The 12,733-nt window shown below is 41.6% G+C and overlaps 1 long non-coding RNA gene across 4 annotated transcripts; it reads left to right on the forward strand.

Annotated features, from left to right (window-relative positions):
* Window positions 1-12: 12 nt before the first annotated feature.
* On the forward strand, window positions 13-3,333 carry LOC125529767. 4 transcript variants are annotated; one of them, XR_007292743.1, is made up of 7 exons: window positions 13-373; window positions 832-992; window positions 1,206-1,461; window positions 1,561-1,800; window positions 1,887-1,939; window positions 2,840-2,891; window positions 3,031-3,333. It is a non-coding gene; the product is annotated as an uncharacterized LOC125529767 (long non-coding RNA). The 4 variants fall into 4 exon arrangements; XR_007292741.1 differs by having other exon boundaries at window positions 2,840-2,852; XR_007292740.1 differs by having other exon boundaries at window positions 2,840-3,333.
* The last annotated feature ends 9,400 nt before the right edge of the window (window positions 3,334-12,733 follow it).

Genomic DNA, 12,733 nt, shown 5'->3' on the forward strand with positions numbered 1-12,733 from the left:
CTATGGCGGCCTCTACACAGAGCACACCGTCCCCACCCCACCATCTCAACTCCTCCGCGCCCCAACCACACCCCACTGCCGCGCCCTCCACCGAGACCCCTGCGAGCACCCAACAAGGCTTCAAAGCATGGGCCATCGCCCCTAAGCACTCCGTCGGCGACCATCGTACAGAGACCCCAAGCACTCTGCCAGCGACCATCCTCCTCCGCCGTCGTCCCTCACCACCATCCTCCTCTGCAGATGTCCTCTCCCGAGCAGGCCCTCCGCACAAGCTCAACCGAGCACCAAGGAGGTCCTCAAGTGGCACCGCCTCCTTATTGAGCTCCTCTGGCAGCTGCACCTTCTCCACCGGCCACACCTCCATTAGAGATTGGTATATTGTTCAAGCAATTTTGTGGTGCTAATTTTTGCTTGTATCAATCTGTTGGGAGTCCTTTTGTACTTAAAATAGATGCAATTTATCTTGCTAATTTTTGCTTGTATTGGTCTGTTGGGAGTGTTTATGTACTTTATAGTTACTCAGATATAATAACCATTTTGCATTTTTAGTGAAGAAACAACACCAGGAGATAACCCACGGACCAAGGAGCGCCCTTATATCATCAGTATCTACTGGAACATTAGTAACCACAGTAGTTAAATTATATGCGGCCGTGTGAACTGCAGTCTGTTTGTAGATTTGAAGTTTGCTCATTGTTCACATTGATATCAGATCAAACTGTGTGAAAGCATTAGCATGTTGCTTAGATTATTTAGTTTATCATGGTTGCACCCTTGATTTTGTCCTTCGATTTTTATCTTATTAATGTATTTGGTCCTCCTCTCCTTCAGGCAAGGAGCCTCCAGAACATTGTCTCCTCTAGGTAGCACCTCATCTACCTCCTTGCCCGAAGCAGCGCTGCCTCCCCTCTAATTCCTTGCCTGAGTAGTGCCGTGTAGGTCCTCTGCTTCATCGCCAGAGCAGCACCACATCCTCTGCTTCTTAATCAACGGTGATATTTCTTTGCTATCCCCATGATATTCCTGCTACTATTTTAGTGTTTGCATTTCATGAAATGAGATGTTTCAATTCACTATTTCTGTTGTGCTAGATTTTATTCCCGGTCTGTATTGTATATCTCTTTGCATGAACTAGATAAAAATGGTATGCATTTTGCTACTAGATACTCCCCTTTAATAGAAGTACACTTTCTTTCATATGTTAGGCAATTATAGTGGAACTGGTCAAGAATGGACAAGAGTTGGATGGATAAAGCTAGAAACACACAAGCATATATTGACGGGGTAGTGAAACACACAAGCAAGAGGAAATGTTATATTATGTCCTTGTAAAAAATGCTTCAATTGTTGCTGGTGTGAAGCTAGTGCTGTCTATGAAGACTTGTTATGTTATGGGTTTATTAGTGGGTACAAAAGATGGATATATCATGGGGAGTTGCAATCACACAAAAAATTCATCAGGTCAGATTCATTGTACATTGTTTATACTTTGCTGCTCTTTATTGTTTAGGATGACAAAGTCACTTCCGCTTATCTGACTTACTTTTCATGCTTACTCAGAAAGGAAAGGATGTGATATTTTATAATGTTTATCGAGACAATGCTAGCCCAGTGGCAAAAGCAATCATTCTATCAATTGATCGGAGAAAGTTGGTAGGTGGTCAGGAGCTTGGCCTTGAATATTGTGAGGTTGTCGTGAACTATGTAATAAAAAGGGATGCTATACTACCTCGTGGTATTGGGAACATGAACACCATGGGGCAAGCTCAAGGGCGGTGCATCGCATAGCCATACAAGCATGTGAGTTTTTGTTCTTCAGATTGAATTTACCAATGACTATCATGGCTGATTGCTTAAAAAGCTTTCTTTCTATCTTATGTATGCAGTTGGAAGTGGACAAGCCCATGGCAAAAGCAGGAACAACAAGCAAGCTGAGGAGGTAATATCCATGTTTCCAAGAATTTTCATGCCCTCAACTTTGTAAATATTTCCTATAGTACAATACTGAAGTTTACAAAATATTTTTCCTGGTTGCGTTCCTTTTACGAAATATTTCCTATAGGAAATTGTACGGTACTGATGCTTTTCAGTACTATAAATGTATTTCAGTATTGTACTATAGAAAATATTTCGGTACTTAAGATTCTAAATGGCAACCAGATTCTAAAGTTCAGTACTGTACAGTACTGAAGCAACCTGTACTCTGTAAAGTACCAAAGTTTACAAAATGAAAATTTGCATGCCCTCAACTCTGTACAGTATTGATTTTTTGGCAGATTCTAATTTGTTAATATCTAGTTTTACTGGCAGCTCCTTGCTCTTCCTACTCTGGCAAATTTTGCCTAGTTGTGTTGTTTTTCGGCGTGATAAAACAGATTCTTTATGATGGGTATTGCTGTTGTATTTCCTGAAGTATTTGGATTGACTTGTCCCTGCCCCCGCCTAATTGTACTGTTCAGTGTACTATGTACATACAATATACAGTCATGCCTATTTGTATGGAGTTTTGCCTATTTGTATGGAGTTTTGCCTATTTGTTCAATATATAGTACTGCATAGAGTTTTGCCTATTTGTATAGAGTTCAACAATCTGTTGTATATAGTACTGTAGAGTTTTAGTCATAGCTTTCGCTAGTAAGTTCTAAATTGTTTTGAACTGAGCAGGTTTTGCAAGTCAATTGTACATATTGGCGGTGCCAATACTGCTAAATATATGAATTTGTGCAAATTTGTTAACATTTCTACACATACATGCTAGTTTCAGCAAAAAGCTGGGACTACCCAGCTTGTACGTGGCTTCACCACTGATTGTACATGTTCTTGTTTTGCTTATTTGCAGATGGAAGATTTCTGTATGTGCACTTCAAACAATCCCTGCTTGATCTAATGATGTAACATTGCTTGTTGTGATGATGAAGTGTTGTACATTTACAAGAATTCTATTTATGCCGACTAGTTAAACTGCAGCATGTTGTTACTTAAAAAAAATCTGAAATGAGAGTTACATTTCGAATTTCCTGTCTGTTACAGGTTTCACTACAGAAGTTGATGGAGATTAGGAAGATCTTGAAGCTGCTGAAGATTTGGAAGACCGATGATTAAGTTGGAGGAGTGATGATGTAATATGCTTTGTTTGTTGAACCTGGACAGTTGCTCTGTTCATTTTGCTGGTTAAGCCCCTATATGCTCATTTTGGTTGTGTGGCACTCCCAGAAACATATGTACTTTCTCCTTTTGTGGCAATACTTTAGTTTGGTTGTGGAACATTTAACATATATGTACTGTATCTTTTGTGGCAGAACCTCCTTATATATATTATGTTTATCGGATGAAGTAAGGTTTTCTGGACGAGGCCTATATGTTACTTTGATTGAAGTGTATGGATGAGATGTATATGCTATGTGATTTAAGTGTATCTAGAAATTATGTAATATTTCATGATTGTTTGAAGATAATGAATGGATATTACATTAGGGATGCCTAGATTAATTTGGCAGTGAAATCTACATGGTGGCATAAATGCTGCCGGGTGAAAAGGCTTCTGCAGGCGGATGGATTGCCGGTAATTGAAGTTTCATGTGTTTTGACAAATCTGCCGGGAGAAAACTGACTGCCGGCAAATACAAGGGCAAGGGCAGAAAAACTGCCGGGAAGAGTTTATCTGCCGGGACAAGTAATCCCCGGCAGCCGTTCTCGTGGCAGTTCTATCTGCCGGGAGAAACGGTCTCCCAGCAGTTAGTCTGCCCTTTAAAGTGATTTCTCCCGGCAGATTACATGACAGTGCATCAGTGTTGTGGTGTAGTGACCATTGTAAAACAGGTGGGTGTGAAGGATTTTCCGGTCAGAGTAAGACTTCGTATTCCCACATTTAGGGCATGGACAACACATAAAACCATTCTGCTTGTTTGCCTCGGCCACTTCGAGAAAATCATGCACGCCCTTAGTGTACTCGGAGGTGTGTCTGTCACCGTACATCCATTGCCGGTTCATCTGCGTGCATTATATATAATTAAGTGTGTCAAAAACCATCACAGGACATCATGAATAGATAATTAAGTTACCAAATTAATAGAAGTTCATCATCACATTAAAACCAAAGTACATACATAGTTCTCATCTAATAACATATAGCTCTCCAGAGCATCTAATTAATTAAACCATACATTGAAACTATGTAAAACATTTCAATGCAAAAACAAATGCGATTATAAGCGCAACCAAGGTAACAATTGATCCAACAGCATAATGATACCAAGCCTCGGTATGAATGGCATATTTTCTAATCTTTCTAATCTTCAAGCGCATTGCATCCATCTTGATTTTGTGATCATCGACGACATCCGCTACATGCAACTCCAATATCATCTTCTCCTCCTCAATTTTTTTTATTTTTTCCTTCAAGTAATTGTTTTCTTCTTCAACTAAATTTAACCTCTCGACAATAGGGTCGGTTGGAATTTCCGGTTCAACTACCTCCTACATAAATAAAATATATGTCACGTTGGTCGGCATAATTGTCATAAACAATAAATAAACCAAGTAGTTATAAAAAGATAATATATACCACATCCGAATCTTAGACAAGACGAGGGCCGACGGGGGGGATACCAAAACCATCGCACTGTATAATAACAAGCAATAAAATAGTAAGAAAATTAGACAAGTATCTATCTAAAGTAACAATTTTTTTCTTTCAGAAAGAAGATAAGAACAAGAGGCTCACCACGGTGGTGCCAGCAACAAGATCGGCGCGGGCGATCGACGGCGGTGAAGACGGGAATGGGACGTGACGGGCCGTTAAACCTAGACAAATCTCGAGGAAAATGGAGCTTTGAGGTCGAGCTTCGATAGGAGAAAGCTTAACTAATGTGGCTCGGGCATTTCATCGAACACCTCATGTGCATAGGAGGTGAGCTAGAGCACCACAAAGCCCTCCCATCGCTGGCCAGAGAAAAACAGAGCACTGGAGCGCTCTGCTCGCGGGCGAGGGGTATATATAGGCACCTCATTGGTCCTGGTTCGTGACATGAACCGGGACTAAAGGGAAGCCTGTGGTCCCGGTTCAAGCCACCAACCGGGACCAATGGTGGTGGGCCAGGAGCGAGGCCCATTGGTCCCGGTTTGTCCCACCAACCGGGACCAAAGGGGCCAGACGAAACGGGACCAATGCCCCCACGAGGCCCGGCAGGCCCGTGGCCTCACGAACCAGGACCAATGCCCCCGTGGGTCCCGGTTCTGTACTGAACCAGGACTAATGGGTTGACCCGGCCTGAACCAAAGCCCTCTTTTCTACTAGTGGGTGAACTTCCAAAGTGTGACAACCTGCCAAATCTGAAGTTTTAAATACAGCGGTTCGTTACACTAGTGGTTGATATTTCTCCAGACTACTTTCAGAGTGCGAGTACCACCTACCGAATCTGAAGTTTTTAAAATTTGTGGGTCCAATATCATCTCGTGGAGTCAGAGAGATGTCCAATTCAGATTTTAAGCACAGATAATGTAGAAGTGAAGCATGTAGTGGATTGCACTGCCAGGCAAGCAAATTATAGACCTGATGGTGCTGTGCTGGAGTTCTAGTCATCGCCTTCTCTGCTTTTAGGAGTAGTATATTGTCAATGGCAAGTCCACCCCCAGTTTGCATATGATCCATCTAAACCGGCAAAGGAGATGTGCCCATAGAAATTAAGAAGCCAGCACACGGTTCGCACCCCAACAATTCCAACTGGTGCCTATAAATACACGCACGTATGCACACACCAACACCCACAATCACATCAACTCAAGCCTTCATCTTTCTAGCCATCTTCTCTCTTACAGTCCTACTCAACATGGCTTCCATGGGGTTCAGCTACGCACAGGTACACGTGAAGCAAGAGAGACTGATGAGGAGGATCAGCGACAGCAAGAAGGCTTCGGCAACGGCGACGGTAGACAAGTCGATGACCCGAGAAGAAGAGAAGATGAAGGAGCGTTTCATGGGTGAAGAGGAGAAGGCAACTTGCAACTCATGGACCGCCGGGAGGGTGCATCCGTGCGCTTCTTCCCCAGCGGCTGCGGCGCCAAAGGGTGGGCACCGATGAAGCTGGACGGTCATGCGGTAGTATTTTGCTATGTGGTACTCCCTTTGTTGGTGATCTAAATGCTTTTATATTTCTTTACGGAAGGAGTACTTCCCTTCCTTTGTTGTTCTGTTCTAGATTTGTATTATCGTGATCATGTTATGTTCTTGTCCGTTAAGGAAATAAAGCTTGTGTGTGTCATGATTAATTTAGTAAGGAGTACTTGGGCCCACACAACCTGTGTTTAGTAGATGATGAATCACGTGCCTAACTGAAATGCAATCCGTCCGCCATACAACATTCATCTGCACAAGTGAGCATGCATTTTCTCTCGTGCATGGGAGGTCTCATGCATGGATTAGTCCATTGATTATCACTCCGTATTTTTGGGTGGGTCTCCACATGCAGTTTTCGGCAGAAGTGGCATGCTCCACCCATCTGATCTCCCATGCCTTTCATTTTAACTTTCAATTTGAATCTAGTGTATCTTTTGAACCGAAAGTCCAACCTACATTTTGTTTGAATATTTGTTTTTCATGTGACGAGGGCTTTCAAATAAGACCACTCTTGAATACATTTTGACAAGTTTTAAAATTTTCATGAAATTTCATCTGTTAAAACTTGACACGATGAGGGATAAAATCACCAGGTTTTAAATAGTAAAACTTAAAGCTCTAAACCCTAAACTGTAAAAAACAAATGAAACTTGATAAAAACTTAATATTATAACTATTAAGTTTTAATATTTGAAATTAGTATAATTAAAAAGTTGTCAAAATGTTCGAGTGACCTTGTTCGAAAGTCCTCGTCGCAGCAACCATAAATATGCAAACGAAACTTAATTTTGACTTTCAAGTAAAAAATATAGTATATTCAAATTTGAAAGCTAAAATAAACAGCATGAGAGGTTGGATGGGTAGAGCATGCCATCTCTGCCAAAAGTTGTATTCGGGGCCATCAGAAAGCAATCAATGCCATGCTTGCATAGGAGATAAGCTTAGGGTTTAGGGTTCTAATCTTCAACCAAATACTCCCTCCGTTTCTAAATATAAGTCTTTTGCAGACTCCAAATATGGACTACACATTCAGAGCAAAATGAGTGAATCTACACACTAAAATAAGTCTATATACACCCGTATGTAGTGTATATTGAAATCTCTAAGAAGACTTATATTTAGGAACGGAGGGAATAGATGGCTGAGGCTTTCACAGGACCTCTCGTGCACATGAGAATTGCTTTTTTCACGAGCACCCTTGTTTTCATAACACACATGAATATAATTGGGGATTCGAATCCAAGATGTACAGTTACACTCTTCACAACGAACATATAAAACATATTTATTAAACCTAAAACCACAAGTATATTATGATGTGCTTATACTATGTCGTCGTCCCTTGTATAGTTTACTTCATGCCTTCACCAATACATTTCAATACAAGCCTTTTGTGATGTGAACAAATAGGCACATTAATGGAGATGCATGGTAGAGGAGCTAATTTATTATTTTCCACTGGTTAATATTTCAAATAACCATGTGCCAATGCTACAGCTTGGTTTCCCTACCACTTATTGAAAATGTTCCATGCATTCTCTACTGGAACAAACATTACAATACTACTGTTAAGGTGAAAACGTTTGTTATATTTTATTACTTTAGGAACGATGTTTAGCTGCCTTCTATTTTTCCTTTTTGACCCTTTTTGATCTTATGCAGGTCAATTGAAAATTATGTTTTTTAGTCACTGATTCAAATTATTAAGAACTAGTGCAGATTGGCAGACGCTTGAGGTATGGTATTCTGTATTTTTCATAATTTCTTTGTGTGATTGAAATGAACTTGTGACCATTCTTTGCTGTGGCTTGTTAGGTCAGTGGTAACGTATCATATTTGGACAGCAACTTCAGACCAATTTATGCAGAGCTTGATGCAGCTCCTTCGGTATGTATAACGTAGACCAAAAAATAAATCATTTACTATGTTGGCAAAATCAAATGGGAGATTTTATGGTGCATTATAATACACCAGAGCACATGTATTATATGGCCGATCTAACATATGAGAATAATTGGGCCTTTTTAAGCCCAAGGGTATTTTCGACCTAATTTTTTTTACCTTTAATCGGCCCAATTTGGTCCAAGGGTATTCTCGTCCTAAATTTTTTGGTTAAATTAATTGCATTAATAAAGCACTTCATTATAGAGGTCCCATCATCGTGCGTACTCTTTTGAATTGCGGTTCGAGCGGTTCGTCCTCTCTCCTCCTCTCGAGCCCTAACCTCGGGCACCCTCGATCGCCGCCGATCGCACTCGCCGTGTCTACCCCTCCTGCTCCTACTCCCCCTCACTCCCTCCATCGCAAGTCACCCCAGTCGGGTCGCGGCGCCAGATCTTCCGACGAGCCGCTAATCCACTCCTTCCCCGAGCGGACGCCACCTTCCCCGACCCGAGAGGCCAGATCATCCTCATCGACGTGCATCAAATTTTTCACGCCGGATCTTCGCTATAAGTGCCTAGCCATCTCAAATCTTTTCTGGTCCCTTCTGCATATAGAACCAATAGGGGTCGGATTTGATTCGGGTTTAGGATATGTCATGTGAGGTTTAGGGTTTATCGTTTCAGAAAGTTGTGAGGAGATTTCGGTCGGATTTGGTTAGGGTTTAGGATATGTCATCTGAGGATTAGGGTTTATCTTTTCAGAAAGTTGTGATGAGATTACGATTGAAAGGAAGTGTAAGTCAGATGTAGCGACGACATACTGAAGGACTTAGTTAGGATTATGTGTCATGAGAAAGTTGTCAGCAGATTTGAATTCAAAGGAAGTTATTTTGGATTTAGTTAGGAGATACTTTTGAAATGAGTTTCGAGATATTTTGGATTTTATTAGGAGATAATTATTTTGTATGGAGTTAGGACTTATTTTCGATTTAGTTAGGAGATAATTTGGATTTAGTTAGGACATACTTTTGGATTTTGTTATGAGATAATTTGGATTTAGTTAGGACATACTTTTGGATTTTGTTATGAGATAATTTGGATTTAGTTAGGAGATAATTTTGAATGGAGTTTGGAGATAATTGATCTATCAGGGTGGATCTATCAAGGCATTTGAAGGACTCGTGGACTTTGGATTTAGTTAGGAGATCATCAGTTAGAGCTAGTACAATCAATTACAAATTTCTGGATTTAGTCAAGGCATATTTACTTACAGCTTTTGAAGGACTGAGTTAGGTACATGAATCCGATATGAAAAATTAAATCAATTATTTAAGCAGAGTAGTGCATAATTTCGGTAACGTATGCTATCTATCCGTAACATTGACTATCTATTTTCGCTGGCAGCATAACGACATGGATGATAAAGGCAACAATGGCAAAAACTTAGGTGATACAGGCAAGGACGACAAGGACATGGGTCATAGAGGCAACAAAGGCAAAGGCATGGACCCCAAAGGAATGTATGGTATGTGCATGGATGATAAGGATAATGAGGATGCAGGCAAGGATGGCATAGACATGGATGATGTACACATACAAGGTAAAGGAATTGATAATAAAGGCATGGCTGGTTTAGTCGTGAATGAGTGTACGGAATACTTAGAGATTGTGAAGAAGACGTTCAGGACTGAGGAAGAAGCCTACATGTTCTACATAGGCTATGCGAGAAAAAAAGGATTTGGTGTTAGAAAGGATGATCTGAAGTACAGGGATCCGGGTCCGAAACAAAATGCATATAGAAGGACATACAAGTGCTGCAAACAAGGATGGGGAGCCCTTAAGCACTGTAACAGAACTGAAAGAAAAAGAACACTGAGGGGTCTTTCTCGGTGTGGGTGTCCCGCTCTTTGTCAGGTTGAGCTACAAGATAGCAGTGGCCTCTGGTTCGTCAAGAATTTTGTGGACAAGCATAACCATCTGTTTGTCCCTGCTGACCTGACTCCGTACTTGTCGGCTCATCGTAGAATGACTGACGCACAAAAGGCCGATGTCATCGAGTATGCTGTCGATGGACTTTGAACCAATGTTGGGGATATCGCTTATCGGGAACTTATCGGTCAACCTACGATAAGGGGTAAATCGGCCAGTTTATCGGCATATCGGCCGATTTATCACCATATCGGTTGATTTATCGGCTGATTTATCTTACCGGTCAGACCACGATAAGCGATAAATTGGCCGATTTATCGAAATATCGGAAGATATCTTGAACAGTGCTTCGAACACATCAGATTATGAATGTAATGGAGAAGAATGCCGGAGGTCCCGACAAGCTTGGATTTATAGATCGAGATCTATACAACCATGTTTCAGTCCAGAAGAAGCGCAAGATAGAAGGCAGTGACGCTAGATATTTGCTCACCTATATGATTGCACAGAAAAAAGTAGACCCAGGATTCTTTTTCAAATACACAAAAGACAGCGAAGGCCATTTGAGGAACATATTATGGGCTGACTCACAATCCCGCATTGACTATGTTGCCTTTGGTGGTGTCGTGGTGTTCGACAGTACATATCGGTCTAACAAGTACAGGCTTCCGTTTGTTCCATTTGGTGGTCTGAACCATCACCGCAGCACAGTTTTGTTTGGGGTCGGTCTAGTATCAGACGAGACAGTTGCATCATACCAGTGGCTTCTTCATGTATTTTTGGAGGCAATGTCCCAGACGGCACCAATTTCAGCAATCACCGATGGGGACGGTGCAATGGCTAAAGCAATAGCTACTGTCTGGACCGGAATAGATCATCGTTTGTGCACGTGGCATATCGAGGAGAATAGGGTGATGCACCTCCGCGAGGAAAAGCTGGAGCAATTTAGGGAATTTATTTACCGTCGTTGGGATGTTGATGAGTTTGAGAAAAGATGGGAGGCTTATAAGGTTCGGTTCAAAATAAAACCAACGGGCAAGAGGTCGTCATGGGTTAACAGGATGTACGAGCTGCGACACAAATGGGCTGCTGCGTACACAAAGGGAGATATTCCTAGGCATGATGAGTAATCAGAGGAGTGTGTCTCTCAACTCAAGGCTTCATGTGCACCTTAACAGGAAGATGCAGCTTGTTGATTTGTTGCAGCATGTTGAGCACTGTGTATCCATAATGCGTAAGACTGAAGCAGCATTAGACGCAGTAGCAACACATACGATACCCTTCACTAAGCTGAATGCACACCCTCTGGAGATTGCTGCCTCTTATATTTATACAACTGTGATGTTTCCAAAGGTAAAGCGTCAGATTGTCGAAGGGACAAATTGGCAGGTCACGGACCGGGTAGCATGTGATGGTTTGGTCGTGTTTGGAGTTTTGCGCAAAGCCCCATATGATAAAGTCCCATATGGCAGGGATGCTAGAGAATTGCAAGGTAAGGAAGGTAAGTATGCTGAGGACTTGCATGCAAAAAAAATTGGATCGTGAGGATCCCAATGACTTGGAAGGTAAGGATGCTGAGGACTTGCATGCAAAAAAACTTGGATGCTGAGGATGCCAATGACTTGGAAGGTAAGGATGCTGAGGAATTACATGCAAAAAACTTGGATGCTGAGGATCCCAATGACTTGGAAGGCAAGGATGGTGTGGACTTGCATGCCAAAAACCTGGATGCTAAGGATCCCAATCACTTGGAAGGTAAGGACAGTGAGGAGTTGGAGGCAAAAAAGTTGGATGCACAAGGCGTGGATGCTAAGCCTGTGGATTTTATATATCACGTGACTTGTCTGTTTACAGGAGCAAGACTGGATGATGCAGCTTGTAAATGTAAAAAGTTGGAAAGTCAGGATTACCCATGCGCACATATATTCTGCGTTCTGGATCATCTTGGTGTACACACATTTCCAAAAAAATTGTCAAGAAAAGATGGACAATGCAGGCCAAGCCAGCGTTCCCTTCTTCGAGGACTGCGAATACTCATGTATGGTCTGATCACATGAATAAGTATCATCAACTACGCAACATGGCTAGTGATGCTTTATTCACAGCCGCAGCTAGCGATTCACAGTCAGAACAGGTGATGGAGTTCCTCCGGAGTATATTGGTTGATGGAGAAAAAACAGATTTGGATGAAGGCCATAAATCATTTGTTCCTTTGTCGGCATACTTCTCTGCTGCTCGCGAATGCTGCACTGATGACGTGGAAAATCCAATCAAAATAGTTCCAAAAGGGAGACCAACTACCGAAGAATCGAACAAGAGGATTAAATCCAGGCTTGAGCGGATGAGTGGGAAGAAAAGCAACAAAGTTAGTGCACATGTTTATCTCATTGTTCATTTTCCATACATGCTTACAATGTTAATATCTTCTCTCTTTTTCTTCAATTTACTCAGGAACAAATCGGGGAAATCAAAGGTCACAAGGAAGAAGAAGCGAAAAGACAAAGACTCAGAGACAGAAGAAGACACAGATTCAGATATAGAAGAAGAGGGAGATTCAAAAAAAGCAACAAAGTTAGTGCACATGTTAATCTCATTGTTCATTTCCGTACATGCGTACAGTGTTAATATGTTCTCCCGGAGAGTGTTCACATGTTTTTCTTCAATTTACGCAGGAAAAAATCAGGGAAATCAAATAGCACAAGGAGGAAGAAGCAAAAAGAAGAGACAGAGTCAATTACAGAAGAAGAGACAGAGGCAGATACAGAAGAAGAGGAAGATTCAGGTACAGAAGAAGAGGAAGATTCAG

The sequence above is a fragment of the Triticum urartu genome, unplaced genomic scaffold (assembly GCF_003073215.2).
Source record: "Triticum urartu cultivar G1812 unplaced genomic scaffold, Tu2.1 TuUngrouped_contig_5828, whole genome shotgun sequence".
In the NCBI taxonomy this organism is placed as follows: Eukaryota; Viridiplantae; Streptophyta; class Magnoliopsida; order Poales; family Poaceae; genus Triticum; species Triticum urartu.